General features: G+C 43.8%; 1 protein-coding gene and 1 pseudogene across 3 annotated transcripts in view; one reads left to right on the top strand and one right to left on the bottom strand.

Moving 5' to 3' along the window:
• Nucleotides 1–7,025: 7,025 nt before the first annotated feature.
• On the bottom strand, nt 7,026–7,109 carry LOC124992051 (uncharacterized; annotated as a pseudogene).
• Nucleotides 7,110–10,138: 3,029 nt separating this feature from the next.
• Gli3 (GLI family zinc finger 3) overlaps nt 10,139–16,076 on the top strand; it is a 273,034-nt gene continuing 267,096 nt past the window's right edge. The window contains exon 1 of one of the 3 annotated variants that reach the window (XM_047562531.1): nt 10,139–10,311. The gene's annotated coding sequence lies outside the window, so the exon portion shown is untranslated. Of the gene's footprint in view, nt 10,312–10,553; nt 10,597–10,842; nt 11,125–16,076 lie in introns of those variants that run through there. The other 2 variants (XM_047562532.1, XM_047562530.1) reach the window with 2 other exon arrangements.

Raw genomic sequence — 16,076 nt, 5'->3', positions numbered from 1 at the left:
TCTTTGTATACATCTTTGTTATCAAAACTGAGATGAATCTTAAGGTTAAAGGCATTTTCTCCTAACCTGACAGCAAGTGAGTGGATCAAATACTTTTCTTCACTAGATCTTCTGCGAATGAGTTAAGAATGGGAAGGACTTGGTCCACAGTAAACCAGGAAAGCCTTTTGTGAATGCTCCCAGAAAGCAAGCTGTGGCTGAGTTTATGACTCTGGGAGGTGAGTCATTTCCCTCGGGAAACATGGATCTTTGTGCCCATTCCTGCAACACAGCATGGTGTGATTGACAATGCAAAAAAAAAAAAAAAAAAAAGAAACAAACAAACAAATAAGTTCTCTTAAAAGCCTAAGACCTTATCCTTAGTACAAGACTTATTATAAAAAGTACCTTGTCTGCACAGAACACCTTCTCATTGGGTTTGGAAATATGCAGGAATTTAATTAGTGCCTAAATCTCTCTTATTTGGCAAGCTTGAATGGATTCTTCATGGTCAGGATCCTTCTTTGGGAAACTCTAACCTTGATGTCTATCTTCTCGGCACTTTTCCAATCAACGCTGTGATTATTTAACATTTTTAAAAAGAAAGGTGTTTTATTCTGACTTTCTGATGTAGCCTTCTGATAAGACCAGAATCCAGATAATCCAGGATAACTAACTACTTTTTGCTTTAATTGCCTGGCCCATATAAAGATAATTTACTCAATTCTCCACTTCATTTTTCATGTGTAGATGAAGTCTGACTGTAGTTGCTCAGGCACTATTAATTCAAGTTAACAAGCAACCTAGATGGCAATAAATTGTATTTCAGGCTCAACTTTGATTTTACTTAGAGTTTTCATACATATGTGCTCATTGGCGTGCCTTTCTTTGAAATTTGCTCGAAGATAGATACCACATGTAACCTTGAATAATTAGGTTCTAAGACCTATCTCATATTGGTAGGCTTTAAGTAGTTAGCAGAATGAATATTTTTATTTAGTACTTTAAATAGTAAAAAGTGGAGCATGTTTCTCTAGATGGCATCTTGAGAACTAAAGCAACATGTAGAATCAATGCTTTTGAATATTATGTGAAACTTCAAAAAAGGAAAATAAAATGCAATGAGTCATTCTTAATTGATGCAGGAATAAAATTAAGAACTATGTATATATTGATACTTCACTGTAATAGTGTGTCTTTTACACCAGAATCTCAAATCCCTTTTGGTAGTATCACCTAATCTCATGTATCAGGTGGAATAAGCAAAGCCAACATTGACACATTGACCTTTTTTTTTTTGGTAGGGGGATTGAACCCAGGGATGCTTAACCACTGAACCACATACCCAGCCCTTTTTATATTTTATTTAGAGACAGGATCTCACAAAGTTGCTTAGGACCTTGCTAAGTTGCTGAGGCTGGCTTTGAACTTGAGATCCTCCAGCCCCAGCCTCCCCAGCTTGCTGGCATGGGACACAGCACACAGCATTAACACTGTCCTTCTATCTCTAGAATTTAACATGTTTTACCTACCTCAGAATCTGTCAGCCTCAGTACTGTGCTTTATCCCAAGAGCTCAGCCTCAGTCATCACCTTGTATTGTTAATGGGTTACAGATCCATAATACTAATACTCTGGGTTTCATGTCAACCAATTATTAAAAAGAGTACAGGACCAAATACCATAACTTACCTGGAAGTAAAATATTAAGAAAAACCTGATGGTGGTCTGAAAAGAAGTGTGGTTGTGTTCTTCCTTTCTGTAACTGTTTTCTTTGTTCCCCCAAGACTGCAGGATGCTTGTGTAGTCTCTCCATGACTGTATAGTGCCATGGTCAGAAACTGGAAATTCATACTGATGAGTCCACATCAGTCTGAGGAGACAGTGGTGGCAAACTTAAACCACCCCTAGTGCCATGCAGCTGACCCTGGAGAAAGAACATCACAGATCATCCTACCTGTCATGGGTCCCCCATCCTGATATCTGTCGAGCATTACTCAGTCCATTTCCTTTATAATGCTCATCATGCATGTGTGGGGGCATGAGTGTGCACATGTGTGCATTTGTGTTTATCTTCTCCTCTTGAATTCTAAGCTTTGTCGGGGCAAGGAATGTGATCACCATCATATTCCCCAGTAGTCTGTGCAGTCTGTCACACATATCATGGGCTCAATGCCCATTTGTTGAATGAATATATGATGGAATGGAGAATCAATCTAAAGTCTCTCGTACTGCAGGCAACCAGAAGTGTGAAGGAGACCTTATCTCTTCACCAAACACTTTCCTGTGCACTGTCATCCTGCAAGCTGTACTTGCTGATGGGTTTGAGTACAGAGAAACCTGGAGTGTGGCAAAGGGTCAGGTGCTTTTCATCTTTGCTTTTTTCTGAATGGCGTATCAATCAATGACTTCTAAAGTGGTACTGGGCATGGAAGAGAAGCATATTACCTAGAATTGGCAAGTTGTTTGAGGGAGAAATTTTGCACCCAAGAGCTCTTTAGTAATAGACTCTTGATGTAGTTTTTGTGACATTGTATATTTCAGTAGACAATCTCTTCAGAATGAGTCACCCCTTCATAGATGAGGTAGGATGTGTCTTCCTTACTGAGTATGACAAAGCTGTAAATGGCAACGTGGGACTCAGTTGGCATAAAACACACACACACACACACACAAAATGGGGGATGAGGAAATTTGCTTTTCATGGCATTTACTAATCCAGACAGTAGGCTCTCTTTTCATATACCCCCATCTCATTTCCTTTATGTGATAATTCCATGAGATGGATATCATCATTTCTAATTTATAGGTAAGCAAACTGAGCAAACTGATTGGCAAAGCTACAAAACTAGGTAAGATGTTGAAAGGATTTAAATCCAGATCTGCTCTGTCTTGTATGTGCTCTTGATTAATATTGAAACCCCAAAGAAGTAAAGATTACTTGTCACCATCATAGAAAGCAGAGTCATATGCTACATGTTATGGATAGACAGATGGATGGATAGAGAGATAAATAGGTGGACTTCTACCATTACCTTCTCTGTACAACTTGTGCTTCCTTTTTCAGCCATGCCAGACCGTGAATGAGGTTTCACAATAACAACAGTTAAAAAAACAGTTTAAAAAATCACTGGCTCTGAACTCTCAGCTATTGGAATCATGTACTCATATGGTCCTATGCCCTTCCCTTCTTCTGCTAGGGATCTCTGGGGCCTCACATTCTCTTAGGTATTCCCTAACATTCTCTCATAGCACCATACACATTGCTTTCTCTGACAGTCCATCTGGGCCTGGCTGACTTGCTGATGTTTGGGGGTAAGACCCATTATTTTTCTTATCATTATTCATGTTTACCTCTCACTCTGATCTCAGAGCTCTTCCTCTGAATTCCACAGTTCTTGAGGTGGGTGAAGCCCTCTTCTCATAAGTATCATGGTTCCCAAGCACAAAACCACACCTTCTTGTCTTGCCTTACAATATTCCAGCTCGTCATTGTATTCCCAGATGTACAGCCTTAGTCTTATCTCTTTCTTTCTTTACTTTTTTTTTTTTTTTGCGGGGAGGGGTACCAGGGATTGAACTCAGGAGCATTCAACCACTGAACCACATCCCCAGCCCGATTTTGTATTTTATTTAAAGACAGGGTCTCACCAAGTTGCTTAGCACCTCACTTTGCTGAGGCTGGCTTTGAACTTGCAGTCCTCCTTCCTCAGCCTCCCGAGCTGCTGGGATTACAAGAGCCACTGGAATTACAAGGTGTGTGCCACCCGGCTCAGCTGTCCATTTCTTATGTAACAACATAGAGGAAATTTTATTCAGCAAAATTTTTCCTTGGAATTCATTACACTTGTTTGGAGAAAGAACATTATTTTTCTGCTGATTGTGTGTGAGCGCAGGTGAGTAGAAGATAAACCTCAAAAGACAGATTAACCTGTACACAAGTTCTAAGCCTACCTCATGAGGAAGAGGGACCTTGCTAACTGGAGGGCACTCTGTATTGCTGCAAAGTGGAGACTCTCAGAATGCCCAGTTTGGTGGAGCAGATATTAATTGCTCTGCCCAAGACATTAAAAAAAGTCACTGGGGCTGGCACTAAATAGAAGTAAATAAGTCAGTGGAGGCATGGCTGAAGAAGGACCAAAGACATAAATTCTGGTGGGAAATGTTGGAGCAGTTGGCTAGAATGTGTTCAATATGGCATTCCTTCTCTTGTAGCCTTGTTTTTAAGAAGTTCAGCAAAACTTGTATTTTGTGTAAGTGAATATCTAGGGCAAAGACAGCCAACACAAAGGTTTCCAGAGTGAGGCAAGTTTTGTAAATGAGTGAAGTTTTTGTCCCATAGGCCCCTGCCCATTGCTCCTGCTTTATGGAAACTATTAGCAACGCTGAGTAAGGCTCCTAGATGGTTGGGAGATGATCATGAGCAGACACTGGGCTAAAAGACCCAAGAGACAGGTGAATCCAGGTGTCACATGAATAAACTCCCAGGAAAGGAACTTGAGGTCTCAAGAAACAAATGCAAGTTACTAAATGGCTTTGAAACACAGAGAGAAATTATTTTATGTTTTGAAAAAGAACAATGGAGCAAAATCATCCCTGGGTTGCCCAAATCATCAGTAACATCTACCAAGCTCAGACCAATGTGAGTGGGTCTCCTATGAAGCAGGCAAGGATCTGAGCATGGGGTATGGGTCAGCATCATGCAGCATCCACACAGGCTCTGAAATTTGCAGAAATCCAAAGAGAGGGTTTCCCATCTTCCCAACTTGTGGGATTGGCTGAGGTCCAAGTCAATTATAGCTACATCTCCAAGGTGAAGAGGGACACAGCAGACATCTGGGTTCCATTTATAATCCCAATGTTCCAGGAAGATGGAAGAACTAGTTACGCAGGCGCTGAGTGAGAGACTCTCAGTAGGGCCCCGTGTGTGATGCACTTGAAAGCATTTTCCTTTCTGGCAGCTGGCCAGTGTCACAGGGAGGCTCAGGCCCATCCATTCTGCACTAGGTGGAGGAGTGTTTCCTTTCTCCCTACAGGTTTGTGTGGCCAAGATCGGCCTGTGTTTCACAACGCTTTCCCTGCAAGCATACTGGCAGGCACTAGGTGGGCAGGACCTCCAAGATCAGGAAATCAGAGTGGGCAGCAGCAAACTTAAAGAGATGAGCTGGGAGTGAGGGCCTGGCGTTTAGGAATGGCCAAGATGGCCCTGGGGGTGAACGCAGAAGAGAGGCCTTTAGGATACCAGAGGTGAGGGAGGTGGTGCGACCAAGTCTTGTCCAATTTTGGGGGAATATTTCTGGATATCTTCCTGTGAGGGTACATCTGCAGCCATTAAAGTGTTAGTATCAGCCCTGACACCCTTGGTACCCTGGGGTCTGGATCCTTACACATTTGTCCTGGGGGTTACATTAGCTCCACAAGTGACCTGGATCACTAGTAGGTGGACCTGGAGGACAGACATCTTCTTCTCTTCTCTTCCTGTCAGTTAGTACCTCTTTGTCAGGTTTGTGCTCCTCTGGTTACAGGAAAAGAGCTAGACTTGGGAGAGGGATGGAGGACCCAGAGAAGAGGTGAGGAGAGGCAAGAAGGAGAAAGAGAGAGAGAAGAGACAAAGTCTTGTGATGAAGCGTAATTCCCAAAAGCGAGAGAATCCTTCTCTCCACACATATGTGGGGTATACTGTGGAACCCTGGGAATGCAGTGGCCGAAGATATCATCTAATCGGCAGTTCCATGAAGGGGCGCCTAAAGCAAAACTGGTACTTTCACATTACAGAATGGGAGCAGCCTTCAAATGGAGGAAAATGGTGGCCTTTATAGAGAACATGCATGGAGCTTTATAGAGGACAAGTGCTACAGAGGACAAGTATTAATTATTTACCTATAGGCAGCCAAGGATTCCTGGCCAAGAGAATTGTTTCAACCTTTTGGGAAAGGTGATTATTCTCTGGGAATGCAAGCTGTAAAACTGATTGTGTGGAATTCAACTGTCTCCATCTATTCCCCTTGGTTGCTTAAAACAAGTTGGTATGAAGTGAAAATAAAGCAGAGCTGAAAGAGGGAAAACAGAACACAGTAGACATTGTTTGAGTTCCTGGATCCTGCCTTGCCTGAAGCCTACTACATACTTTTTGTTCAATAGAACACCTACATTTTCAAATTCTACTTAAATCAATTTGACTTATAACTGGAAGTTTATCAGTGCACATGATACACCCCCTTAGCATTTCCCAATAATAAACTGGGAACTGCTGTGCAGGAGAATGGAAGAGCTGAAATAGTAACTGAGGGCAAGAAGAGTATTTATGACCACACGTATATCAGAGGAAAAATGCAGAGGAACAAGGGAGGTGTATACTCAGGTTCACCATTTTGTCTTCTCTATTATAGATCTTTTATTTTGCTTGCTTTGTTTCTATTATTTTCCATTGCTAAAACAAAATACCTGAGGTTGAATACTTTATAAAGCAGAGAGGCTTATTTAGCTCACAGTTTTAGAAGCTTAACGTCCAAGATCAGGAGGCCTCATCAATTTGCCCAGTGGTGAGGGTCTCACAACAAGGTGGCATCACGGTAGGAGCACTTGTGAGAGCAATCACACAGTGAGACAGGAAACCAGAGACTGGGAAGGGGTCATTCTTGCTTTTAATAACTACTTTCACGAGAACAGCTGGGGTTCCAAGAGAACTATCTCAATCTCTTCCAAGGGCAGCACCTCCAATGACCTAACTCCCTTCTACTTAGGGCCCACCTCAATGCCACCAGACTGAGGACCAAGCCTCCAATACACATGGCTTTGGAGAACTGTATTGTTATGAGTTAAACTGTATCCTCCTAAAAAAAAGTTGTAGTTCTAATCCCAGGAATTTTAGAAAATGATCTTATTTGGAAAGAGTGTTGCAGATATAATTAGTTAAGATGAGGTCATTCTGAAGTAAGATGGACCTCTTAACCAACATGACTTGCCATTATAAGAGGAGAGAGAGAGAGAGACAAAGGAGAAGGCCATATAATGACAGAGGCAGAGAGTGAAGTGAAGCAGCTGGAAGCCAAGGGACATCACGGATTAGCAGCCACCATAAGAAGGAAGTTAGTAACAAACTACAGAAATGATCCCTGAAAGTATAGTCTCTTATGTTTATAGCAGCTCAACTTACAACATCCAAGTAATGTAAACAACCTAGGTATCCTTCAATGAATGAATGAATAAAGATAATGTGGTATATATACACAATGGAATATTACTCAGCCATAAAGAAGAATGAAATAATGGCATTTGCTGGTAAATGGATGGAACTGGAGACTGTTATGCTAAGTGAAATAAGCCAATTCCAAAACACCAAAAACTGAGTATTGTCTCTGATTTGTGGATGCTAACCCAAAACAAGGGAGGTTGGGGAGGGGAATAAGAGAAATCCACTGGATTAGACAAAGGAAAAAGAAGGTAAGGGAGGTGGGAGGGGAATAGGAAGGACACTAGAATTAATTGGACATAACTTTTCTAGCCTTGTATTTGAATACATGACCAGGGTAACTCTGCATCATGTACATCTATAAAAGTGGGATCCTAAATAGAGTAAGTTATACTCTATGTATATATAATTTGCCAACTGTCATGTATAACTAAAAAGAACAACAACAAGGAAAAAACCAGTTAGGAGTAAGAAAGAGTTTTCCCCTAAGCGTTTCAGAGGGAGCATAGTTCTGCATGACCCCTTAATTTTGGACTTCTGGTCTCCGCAAATATAAGATAATACATTTTTGCTGTTCAAGTCACTCAGTTTGTGATACTTTGTTAGGGTAGCCCTAGGAAACTAATGAGAGCATCTTCAAGTCTCCTACTTCCTTGTTGCAAAAAAAAAAAAAAATCTGTTTTAAAAGCTTAATTATTCTGAGGACTTACTATATTAAAATTTCCTAAGACATTTGCATTTGAAAAGAGAACTGGAGAGAGGAGGCTATAAGTGAATCTATAATGGTGGAATTTCAGATATCAAGGAGGGGCAGCCTCAGAGCCCTGTAAGTCTGTAAGTGCCTGTTTATCATTACAACAGAAGTTTCAATACTGAGTTTCTGGGTGAGTTTCTTACAGATGTCTTAGTAACCACTGCTGAAAAGGCGATGGGTGAAAAGAGAAAAGGCTTAGCTGGATTCTGAAAGTTCTCTCCAACTTCAACTGGAGCAACCCCTTTTTTATATTTTAGGATTTTTACAGAAGGGTTCACTTGAAAAAGAGTTTTGAAGTTAATACAGATTGAGAGTCACTGCATTATGGCATCATTTAACTCATATTAAGGCAAAATGTGTGTTTTTTCTGTTTTCACACACCACTTCTGACAAATGTGCCCACTTAAATTATGTTTACCACTAATGCAGAGTTGTCCCCTTCCACCCAGATGGTAAGGTGAGGAAATTACACAGGGGACACAGCATTATTCCTGCTTTTTATAATTTATTCTGTTGGGCATAGAGGAAAGATTAGCTGCTTTTTCTTTGTTCTAGTCTCTTTAGAACTGAAAAACCAAGATCCTTATGACTCAAAAATGTGCTGGAAGAATGAAGTAAAAGTCAAATATCTAGTTGATTCTACTTGTTGATTTATTGACTGTCCTTTATTTATTTATTTATTTTTGCCATGGATGAACAAAGAAGGAGATAGGATGTATTATTTGCATTCCTGTGATTGAGGCCAAAGCAGTCCTGAACACACACACACACACACACACCACACACAAAGACTGATGTTGCAGGGATGCATAAGAGAAGGAATATCTTGTAGCTCTCTGCAACTTGAAAAGTAAAATAGTTCTTACATACCTGTGTCTTTTTATACTCTCACAGATATGATACCATGTATGTGGCCTGGTATTCCTGACTCTAACCCACTGATGAGCTCTGCGCTCAGAGCCTAAGAAGGTCAGAGGATCTTGCCAGGTCTGAGATCAGTTAGCTAGAGGAAGCTGGGGCTACCCAGTTTTCTGAGACTTCTGCTCTCCATGATCAATGAGTGTTGTTGTTGTTGTTTTCTTTTAAAGAGTGGTGAGGTAGAGAGAAGGCTTAAAACAAATGACTATCAAGTGACTTCAGCCTTACTTTATTTCTACTACTTGTACCATAAAAGCTTAAGTCAGTATCTGCTTTTGTCATGTCTTGTGATAAGCAACAAGTCCAAGGAAACAAATAGTGAATACCACGGGGAATTCTCTTAAAAAATTCTCCAGTTAAGCATTTGAATCTCAAAATGCTCTTCAAATCATAATAGCTAATCATTCATCCACCCACTCTCTTCTTTCAGTCAAGACTCCCAGAGACTCCACAGGAGCATCTTGAGCTCACAGGCACTTCTGGATGGGGAAGTGGGTAATAGACTCTGCTTATCCCAGATTCTAGAGTGTAACAGGGGTTTGCTTTTCTTCCCCCTCCCACCTCCCCACCAGATCCCCTTTTTTAAAGGTCCGCGTTCAGGTTGGGTACACTGGCAGGGAGCAGATGAATATGGACTGGTCGGCTGAAGAAAGAGGGAAGTTTTTTGCAGTATGGGCCTCTGAAAATGAATCAAGGAAAAGCAACACGTTCGAATCCCGGCTCTAAGCCCGGGATCTTTGTTTTTGTGTCCTTTATAAAGTGGCCCAAGGGGACAGCCGGCTGTGTGGTGGGAGTTCCTACTTCCCAGATTTGGCCCCAAGGGCAGATGAGTCCAGCAGAGAGGAAAAATCCTGGACTTCTAAATGCATCATCCCGCGAGAGAGGGAGTTTTAAGGTTTGCCTGGGGAAATGTTAAAATAGGAGCGAGGGGAGCTGAGGTGTGTGTTGCGGGGAGGGAGGCAGTGCTCTGAGAGTCCTTGAAAGAAGCGAGTTCAACCCCAGAGCGAGAAAAAGGGAAGAGCAGAGGCTGAGTGAGAGGAGATGGGCGCAGGAAGGACGCGGCCCGGGAGCCTTGGCAAGCAGTTGGGGGGCGTCTGGGCGGTGCAGCTGCCGCAGGCCAAGAGGGAGCCCGTGACATCACGCCCCGGCCCCCTTCCCCTCGTCGGGTGGGTGGGGCCTCGGCGCGCCGAACGGGCGCGGGGTCAAGGAGGGGAAGAGGAGGAGCAGGCATAAATGTGTCTGTGTGAGGACCGGGGAGGGGCGGAGGAGGCGGAGGGCAGGGAGGGAGCGCGCGCGTGGCTCCGGGCGCCTGGGCTCCCCCCGACCAGCCGCCGACCCCAGCCCGCGAAGCGCGGCCTCCTCGCTGCCGCAGCACGCTTCGCTGCTGGGACCCGCTCCTGGAGCGGGGACCCGCCGGGCGGGGGAAGCGCGGGCCCCCGGCGCGGCCTGGAAGGAGCGAGAAAGCAAAAGTAAGGCGAGCAGCACTCCAAGTTTTCCCAACTTCGCCCCCTGCGGCGGCAGGCGTCCTGCTGCTCGGCGCGTCCCTACCGAGCTCAAGAGTGGCAGAAAGAAAAGGGACGGGGCGGGGGCGGGGGCGGAGGAAGAGGGAGCGCGAGGAAGAGTGGAGAGTCCGGCAACATCTGTTAAAACTTGGGGGAGGAGGAATGCGGGGAGGAGGAGGAAGAGGAGGAGAGGAGGAAAGGAGGGAGCGCGCGGGAGGGAAGCGCGGAGCCGAGGGACAACTTTTCCACCCTGTGAGTAGCGCTGGCAGTTCCGTGTCGGGGCGGGGGGCTCCTCCACCCCGCGCGGGGTTCCAGGCCGGGATGGGACCTTTTTCCAGAAAGTGGATTGGACGCCAGGAGGGGCAGACGGTGGGGGGTTTCTTTCTTTCTCTGTCCCCTCCCTCCCGCGGTTGAACCAAATCAGAACTGTCACTCAGGGCCTGTGAGTCAGAAGGGATCGGATTACACGATCCCTGAAACTGATGCCGGAGCTGCACGAGCGGGAGGGAGCGGGCAGGGGCAGCGCCACCGGCGCGCTCGCACACTCGCACTCGCGCACACTCGTCGCTCCCACTCGCCCGCGCCGCTCGCCCGCCCTCCCCGAGCGCCCCGCGGCTGCCCGCGTCGCACCATGCCCGCGGCGGGCGCACCCTGCGCGCAGCCCGGCCGCTCGCGGTAACCCGAGCCACCCGCTACTGCGCGGAGCCGGGAGCAGTCCGCTCGCGCCCGGGACGCGGGTCTATGGGAAGTTCGGGGACTTGACAGCCGCCGCCGCCGCAGGTACGTCCCGCCCGAAGTTCTTTGTTTTGCGGGCCCGGCAGCCCGCTCCTGCGGCCGCGCCCCCGCCTGCGAGTCCAGAGGTGGTCTTCAACAGGGAAACGAATAATATGAAAATGGCTGTCAAAAGGCGCCCAGATTTAGAGAGCCACCCGTAAGGCGTCGGAACAAGTCTTTCATTCGCTCCCTCCTTCTTGAAGGTCCCTTTCCAAGTGTCTGATCCCTCGGCGGTCCAGGGAAGGACTGCAGAATTTAACATCCCAGAGGGGGGACGAAGTTCGCAGCAGCGGCGACTGCACCCCTCTCCTTCACTCTCTCCCAAAGGGTTAAAAAGAACTACGTTAGACCCCAAAGATCCAAGCTCCTTCCTTTGCTCTGTTGCGCTCCCGGGCTCCGGCGCCGGGCGCGCACCGCCATCCTGATGGGCGGAAGGAGGCGGGCGGCGAGGTGGGTACGCGCGGGGACCGCAGCTGCCGGGGCTTTCTTCAGCTAGAGCTCCACTTCGGAGGGTGGGGGTGTGGTGTGAGCGGATGGAGAGAGGCGCGCCTCCGTCGGTAGAGGAAAAGTGAAAGTTGTACCATCTGTGTATGATTTGGGATTCTCTTTTATTTCTTTTCCTTTCCAGGGCCAGTACGCTCAAAAAAGAAAAAGTAACCGTGGCCCTTGCAGTAATCCTTTAAGAGGCCGCATTTACACAGAGCAGAGTTGGGTATGAATCACTCTGCAGGGGACAGTTACTTTCTGGAGTTGCAGCGGGAAAATGGGCGGGAGGAGGTGGAGAGGGAGTAAATATTGACCCCAAAGTTGGAGAGTTTGTGAAGCGACTTTTAAGCAGAATGCCAGATGCGGACGCTCCACTGCTCACCCGGCTTTTTATCATTTTCTGAAATTTGTGCTCGTGTCCACGAGTGCACCTTTTTCAGAAGGATGCCATCTCCTCAGAGGTGCAGGACCGCAGGCTTCCCGTGCTCACTGTGTGGAAAGATGATTAAGGAGGTTTCCTCCGACGCTGTTTCTCCTGCCCCCCAACTTCTCATCTCCCTCGTGTAGACCGCCGGAAAGATTCTGGCCTTGGGTACAGTGCTCATGGCCCTCTGCCAGTTTATATGTACATATATTTATGTAAAACATTTTCTCCCAGCTCTTTGCCAGCTGTTCCACATTTTCCAGCTGCCACTTCAGTTTGAAATGATGGACTGTCCGCGTCTCCAAGTAAAAGAACCCTTTAGTCAGAGGTATGGAGGGCCGGCCGCCGTGCAAATACATGGGCAGTGCCATTAGCCAGGATGGTATTATTAGTTCTAAAAAACACCTCCTGCTCTCTTTTCCCTCTCTTCCCTCTTCTCCCAGATTGGTCTTTGCAGAACACAATATATACACTAAACTGAAAATTCAAGTAATTAGGCCTTACATTCCTAAGTGTGATTTTGTACAGCATTTGGATGAGGCCATTTTTTTTTTTCTTTTTGATCCCTGAAATATATGTCTGATGGAAATAAATTAACTTTTTAAAAAGAGTTGCGACTTGAGTGCATTGGGCATGGCTGGTGGGGGGCCTAATGACCTCATTTCAGCCTATTTAAGACAGGAACTATTCATCCTCCCCATGTCACACTTTTTGTGTTGTTTGATGTCTTCGCATGTTATAGACTGAAATCTTCCGGAATTGGCCTAAAGTATTAATTTTGAGTATTTATGTAATTGCTCTGTAATTTGAATAGGTGCCTTATTGATTGATTCCTGTAATTATTTCATTTAGGTTTTAAATTAAAAATTAATAATAGTCTGACAGTTTCTTAATTACATGTGTCAAGATTATTTTGAAGGAGGAAAATGCTATGTGTTAAAATAGTGAAATAACCTCAAAATCTTTTCATTTTTCTAAAGCAGAACAGTATTTCAGTGGAGGGAATTTATTAAAGCAGTGGTGATTGGTTCTAACAATGTAAACTGTGCAAAGTATCTAAAGAATTTGTTTACATTAGGAAATATTGGTCTTAACAACCTGGTACACAAACACTTTGGCCAGTTAGATTATAGTCAAACCTAACACAAACATGAAATAACATTTAAATTAGTTGGAATAGCATATTTATACAGAGCAGAGAGTTTATTTTACACTAAAAGCTATTTAATTAGAAACTCTCTGCCTAAGGGGAGATCCTTTCAGGAATATAATTCTTAAAGTCAGCCTAGGGAAGCTTTGGTTTAAGATGCGTGAATGAGTTCAATGGGAGAGGTGTCTAGTGAAATTTCACACAAGCAGAAACACTTTAAAAGGTATAGATTGCATTATTGCTAATAGGCCAATAGGTTTAGCCCAGATGCCTATCAATTCCCCGTGCTTTTAACATGCTTGTATTCCTTGATTGAACCCTGATATATACACATTTTTATTGTATATCTAATTTGCAAAGGACAGAAATGAGAAAATTCAGCACTGATGAAAAATGGCTCTCTTGAGTTATTTCATTACTTATTTAATGAAAGAATCGTTAATTTATCAACTTGATGCCCAAGCCTAAAAGTTGGACTTTTCCTTTGTTTCTTAGCCAGTGAAGTTTCCTTAATTACCTGCATGCTGTAAGGGTTTCAGACTTCCTCTGAGCTTAGCCATTTAGAGGTCCTTCCTTCTATGTAAGGTATCCTGCTTACTGAGACACCTCCCCCCGCCCCTTTTGAGGGTAGAGTTTGGGAGCTTATGAAAGGAAACAATTTAATGATCATTGTTGCATGCACTCACTTATATAGAGATAGTAATGTACTCAGAATAACCAGTCTTGGAGAAATGAATCACTGAGTCATGAAATACTCAAGAAAACCTTAGTAATGGAATGTTAATGCTTTTAGACTATAGTAGATTATCTTAAAAGTCAGACTTTTCTTCTTTATGCAATTGTTGTAAATCCCCAGCTAAAGAATTCTTTGAAGGAGGTTTAAGTTCTGCTGGCATTCATATTCTAAGGTCTGTCTGATTTGTTTTGGAAGATTCAAGAAATTTTCTGCCAACTTATATCAGGAGAGGCAATTAAAATGCTGAAATGACTACAGAGGCAACAAATACATATATATTTGTTAAACAAAAGATTCCACTGTAATGATGATTTCAGGTTGTCTTCTCATTAAAGTCTGGGAGAAGCTGCTTCCTTTCACTTCATGATGTCATTTTCTAGATGAAAATTGATCCGTTCTAGTTTCAAAGCAAATAAAGGGAGACAGAATAAACAACAACAGGGCAGGGGTACTGCTGCAAACTTTCTCAAGTACTTTCAGTGTATTTTTCATCTTTACTTTTATTTGATGGGCCTGTGAAATAGAGCTGTAGACTGGCGAAGACTTTAAATGAAATTTCACACTTTGATGATTTTTTTTAAACTTTGATATATTGACAGCAAAAGGAGCTGCAAAGCTTTTATATAACTTGAGCAGTAACGCCAAGCAGCAGTCAAACGTCTCCATGCATTTGTGTTTAACTGCAGAAGAAAAACATGTCCATGGGCAGTAGAGGTTCTTATCAACCCCCTAATCCCAGATCCCAGCAAACCTTGAGGGCATGCCTCAGATCTTGTTGAAATCACTGTGGACTCTCACAGTTTGCAGATTAAATATGCTATGTGTTCCTGGCTCCAACAACAGTTTTATGAGCTCACTAAGCTTCCTGTTTTAAGATCCTTTTCTTAAGTTTTTAGAACCTGCTAAAGGCAATGCTGTCTGGAATAAGTGGTACTTGTTAATTTAGAGACACTTTTGATATTTCGTTCTCTCTTTCAGAATGGCCCAAATTATTATTTTTAAATCAAAAGGCTAATTAAGCTGGGAAGAGGGAGGAGAACTGTTGGGAAGAACTTGGATGTTAAGTGTGTTTGTAAGTGCATTTGATTGCAAACTTTACACTGGTGTCTCCGTTGTTTTATGACACTTTTCCTTTGCCTGGCCCCTGAAAATTAGACTTTTTCCATTTATAATTCTAAATGTGCTATATTTTAGTGCCAAATTTGTTAGCTACTCATTACCTGTCTCTGTGTGTGTGTGTGTGTGTGTGTGTGTGTGTATGTGTGTGTGTGTATGTGTATGTGTGCGCTTAATGTGAAAGTGTTTTTTGTTCTGGGTGTGTATATTTCAACCCGACAAAATGTCTCAGAAAATCTATGGCTTTCTAAAGAAGCTGAATGAAAAAGCCATTACATAGTTAATAAGGTGGCACTGGAACATTTCAGCCCCCTCCTGAAAGGCAATATTGTGTTGAGTTCCACGTCTGCATCTGTGGTATCTATAGCTGTATCCTCGTATATGGTGCTCTTGTGTTTTGCGTAAGAGTCATAATTAAAAAAGAAAATACTTACATCATTGTCCAGCAACATGTCATATCATTCCCAAGAGAACCCGAGCCAATTTTGTGCTTAAAGGTTATTCAATGAATGAAATCTTGAAAGCCCATTTGTCAAAGTACTGCATGGTTTCTGTTAGTTTTCAAGCCCCAAATTCATTGTCTGCCCCGGCCCAGCCATTAGTCATCAGTGTATTAGTGCTACCTTCAGGCCATGCTGCCCAGCACTTCTTCACACCATTATAGCTTTGAAAGTGTACTCTGTCGACTTGTAGAATTACTGCTCTGATTTCCGCTTGGCTGGGTTTGAGGTAAGTCCCCTCCCTACCTTCTAGCTGACTGTAATCCTTGCTTTCTTTTAAAGCTCCTTTCCAGAGATTTAGGGGAAAACTTTCTTAAGGGCCATGTTGGCATCACACTGTGGTTTTGTTGTGGCATGCACTGTACATATAAATCGTACCTGCAGTAAATTGGATTGATTGCTGGCCTGAAACAGCTAGAGGGGCTTTTCTTTTCTTTACTTCTTTTTGGAGGAAAGGGGGTCATGAGTGTGTGTGTGTGTGTGTGTGTGTGTGTGTGTGTGTGTGTGTTTGGGGAGGGGGTGGCACAGGAGTAACGCACAAGCATT

The sequence above is a fragment of the Sciurus carolinensis genome, chromosome 8 (genome assembly GCF_902686445.1).
Source record: "Sciurus carolinensis chromosome 8, mSciCar1.2, whole genome shotgun sequence".
Taxonomy (NCBI): Eukaryota; Metazoa; Chordata; class Mammalia; order Rodentia; family Sciuridae; genus Sciurus; species Sciurus carolinensis.
Note: the sequence above shows the minus strand (reverse complement) of the source record. Positions and strands in the feature narration are given on the sequence as shown.